This window comes from Rattus norvegicus, chromosome 2, assembly GCF_036323735.1.
Source record: "Rattus norvegicus strain BN/NHsdMcwi chromosome 2, GRCr8, whole genome shotgun sequence".
Taxonomy (NCBI): Eukaryota; Metazoa; Chordata; class Mammalia; order Rodentia; family Muridae; genus Rattus; species Rattus norvegicus.
Window position 1 is genome coordinate 59,338,343 of NC_086020.1, and position 4,454 is coordinate 59,342,796.

The window sequence follows — 4,454 nt, forward strand, 5'->3', positions numbered from 1 at the left end:
CCTTGAACTTCCAGTTCCCCTGCCTTACCTTCCCCAGTGTTGGGATATAGGCATGTGCCACTAAACCCAGCAATAACTTGTTGATTTTAAAATTATTCCTACAATTGCTAATTTTTTATGTAAAAGTATACCTGTTCATATTTAACTTCTTCCCGTGTTTTCTTTTATTGCTGCTTTTCCTGCCATTGCCTTTGAAGATATAAAATGAACCTGTTTCTAAGCACTTCCCTCATCCATAGTCTTTCAGTATAACAGTTTCTGTTAGTGTTGATGTTGTTATTCATTATTATTATTATTATTATCATTATTATTATCATTATTATTATTATCCCTTCTTCGGGAATCATATTTCTCCTCCAGTTTCTTTCTAACAGTTGTGGAGTTGATAACATCTCCCCCTCTCCCCATGAGCATTCCGATTTAGAACACAGTTTTATATTTGTAAATTGATCCTCTTAGGATCTACTAAAGCACACTGTCTCTCAGAATTCTTTCAGCCTGATCCCGGGACTTGTGACTCCAGCCCCCACTACTGTGGCACCCGTTCTAATGTTCTGCTTTACTCTAACAAAGTATCTGACTTGAACAGGTTAAGTCAGGAAGGATTTATTTGGCTGTAGGGTTCCAGTGTTTCCAATCATTATGTCAGCAAGGCCACAGCAGAGCACAGCAGCCTACAACCTGACCATCAAGAAACAGAGCGCTGAGAATAGACTGGGAACTAGGAATAACCTTCAAGTTCGTGACCCCGGTGACCTATTTCTTTCAACTGGTTCTCACTTCCTCAAGTTCTCACTACCTTCACCCAGTCCCATTGGCTGGGAATGGAGCATGCGCTGAGCCTGGGGGGGAGGGGGTGTGGGTGGGTGCATTTCATAGCCAAGCTGTAACAACCAGTAGAGCACTTTGAATTCTCATCGGTTTGAATGAGGTCATTTGAGTCATCTGAATTCCTGGTGCTCACTGCTCATAACCAGTACTAAAGCCCAGACCCTGCTTACTGTTGTTCTGTCTTGTTCCACAGAGCCAATGCTTAAAATTTGTGTAACCCTTCCCGAAAGTCGGAGATAGGTACTATCTGCATTTAAAGATGTCTCATTAGCTTCCAATCTGGTTTTTACTAAATGAGGTTACATATATTCTGTCTAAATGGCTGCTTCTTGCTCTGGAATAGATGTCCTTTATATTACTTCGGTATTAAAGGGCCTTTTATTACAACCATAAAGATAGCCACGTTTCCTAACGTCCTTCCTTACCAGTTGAGAGACTGACAGCTTTACGTTAGGTCTCAGAGAGGTTATGAAATCTTGTTAGTCTACAATAACCAAGGTTTGAAAGCCATGGTCTAACCATCCACCTATCTTTGATGAAAGGTACATCTGTGACTATCAGTCACTTATCAAAGCAATTTAGCTATATGCAAATGGCCACAATGTTGTGCTACTGCAATAAAAATGATGCGTTCAGCCTTTCTCTTTTGAAATTTAAAATCTGCTAGAATACTACATACGCCAGAGTGTGTTCTCTTGTTCTGGTACTCAAGATTGAGGACCATGTCTGATTTATACTCTGAATATCTAATCACACTGAAAATGCGCTGTGGCTGTATTTAATTTTTAATTCACTTTTCTTTTTATCTGGATCATCGTAACCACTATAAAGTACCATAAACCAGAGTTACAAAGAAGACTATGAATAAGTCTCTGGCCTCGAGGAACTCATAATCTAGTTAGAAAGACAGGATACGTGGACAGAAAGATTAATAACTCAGAAAGTTAGTGCATGATTAACTTTGAACCAGTGGCACGGGGACTAGGTGGGAGATTGCTAACGAAATGGGGTGAGTTGTGCCGGTGGCATGTGGACGCCATAAGCACTGTAAAACTCAGTGCCTCCCCAAACTCATCATTTAAAAAGGCTCTGCAGGGCAGGGTGATAAAAGTGGGATGTAACACCTGTCCTTTATGCCCAGAAGAATTCTACATCGCTAAAATGTACGCGCCCGTTCAATGGCGAAAACTGAGCAACTGCTGGATGCACTCTTCTTTGGGATGCAGCAGCTTTCTGCTCTTGTAAAAGCTTGCTGCTTACTCTGAGCCTTTTATCTAGGTATTTCAGTCGCCGTCTCCCGCGGGAGTTATCTTGGTGTCTCGGTGATGTTTGGGCGCGCTTTACAGATTACTGCTATCGTCCTGCTTCATGGGAAAGACGACAGGAGGAACAGTAGAGGATTCCAGAAAGAGTCACAAAAGATATGGCATGAAGGAAGACGTAATGTGACAAAGACTGTGGTAGAGGCTATAACTGGCCATTGATTTTTGCAAATGAGATGGACTTTATGAGAAAACTCTCAGAAACGGAAGTTCACTCTGAACCTGGCCATTGATTTTAGTCGCCTGATAGGCGCCTGACCAAATTTGCCACACTGTGCTCTATTTCTAAAATTGCTGATTGATACATTAGCTTTCTAATGCAAGCATGATAAAGAGCTGCAAATAAGTAGCTTAAGAAATAAGTATTGGGGGGAGGGGATGGGGTTGATGGCGGGGGAACTAGGAAGGGGGATAACATTTGAAATGTAAATCAATAAAACAACCAATTTAAAAAAAAAGAAACAAGAAGTTACTGTTTCAGCTCCAGAGAAGTCCAAAACGGAAGTGTTGGGGAGGACTAGAGTTAGATTCCTTTGGAGGACTGGAGTGGAAGATCAGGTGCCGGTCTTTCTCTACACCTTGTGGGTGGCCCTCTTCATCTGTACATAGTGTTCTTCCTGCATGTGCTCTGTGTGTCTGCAGGTTTCCTCCGTTTACAAGGATGCTGTCCATGTTGAAGTAGGGTTCACACTAGTGACTCGATCACCACTGTAAAGACCCCATGTCTTAACAAAGTCACATATGGCAGTTTGGAGATTCGGGACTGTAGCATTTGGATTTTGACGGTTAAACAATGGGATCTACTACAATAGAGAAATTATCTATTATTAGTATCAAAGTTATCAATGAGCTGCTTAAAATACATCAGAGAGAATCAATGGAACTGAACAAAACCCTTGATTATGACATATGTATGTAACTGATATTAACAAAGATGGGGGGCAAAGGCATAGGGAAGGGTAGTTGTTTCAGGGTTTATGGTAGCATATTAATTGTACAAAAATTGCTTTGTTATATGATTCCTTTAGATTAACATAATGTACTTTGATCATATCCACCATCTATTAGTGTCTCCTCCTCCAGACAAAGTAGTCAACAAGTGGTGACAGAACAGACAGAAAAATGTTGAAAAACTATCATAAAACCAAAAACTGCCTACCCTTTTCCTCACTCACACACATGCACAAGTTTATTTTAAATACTGTACCATCGTAAATCTAAGCATCAAAGCCATAAAAGCTTTAGAAGTAAACACAGTGTGAAATGTTAGATTTGGCAAAGGCTTTTTTTAAAAGTATAGAGAAATAACAAGTATAAAAGGAAAAGATTTAAAAAAAAATAGAAAAAAAAAAAAAAACCCGAAACCCATTCCTGCTTAAATGACATAGTTACAAAGTTCAAAATGCAAGCCACAGTCTGGAGGAAATCATTTGTCAAATATATACCCAACGGGGAATGTTTACCTAGCAATAAAATACGAATAAATCGATTGAAAAATGCCTAAAAGATTTGAAGAGCTTTCGCCAGGAATTGTTAATAACAAACCGACACGTGGGGAGGCTCGACATTATTACTTATTAGGAAGTTCAATTTGAAGTTTGAAAGAGCAGACTGTGCCGGCTGTTAGCGAGAGTAGAGCAGCTGGCAGTGCGAGGAGGGAAATGAAATGTACAACCACTTGGGAGCCCGGTAGGTCTGCCTTGTTTTATTTTATTTTACTCTTAAGGCAGGGTGTTGCTATAGATCTGCTTGCCTGGAACTCACTATGTAGCCCAGGCTGGCTTCAAATTCATGATCTGCCTGTCTTTTTTTTTTTTTTTTTTTTTTTGAGCCAAAATTTTATTTATTCATTTCTTGCATTTGAAGTACTCCTCGATGACTTCCTTGGCCTGAGATTCTTTGCCATAGTCCTTAACTACAACGCAACTGCACTTTCCGTGGTTTCCCCTCTCGATCGATTTTACAGAGGCCTACCCATTCCCCTAGTTTCTTGTTGTCATCAACCTTTATGAGGTTGATCTGGTGCTCAGCACAGAGCGCCTCCACCAGCTTGACATACATGGGCACATCACAGTTGGATGCAAGCACACAGAGATGGGCTTGGCGCTTGTCTAAGGCTTTGGCAGCTTCGCGTACGCCACGTGCTAGGCCATCGTGGATGAGGGCGGTCTTCAGCACCTCTTGTAGAGCAGTGTTGACGTCCACTACACCTCCAGCAGCTATGCCTTCCTCAGCCATGGCGGTGGATTACGGGTGACGCCGAATCTTGAACGCACCCGAGCTTCCGCCTCCGCGGAACTT

General features: G+C 41.4%; 1 pseudogene; it reads right to left on the reverse strand.

Annotated features, from left to right (window-relative positions):
* Positions 1-3,985: 3,985 nt before the first annotated feature.
* Rps12-ps3 (ribosomal protein S12, pseudogene) lies at positions 3,986-4,454 on the reverse strand (annotated as a pseudogene).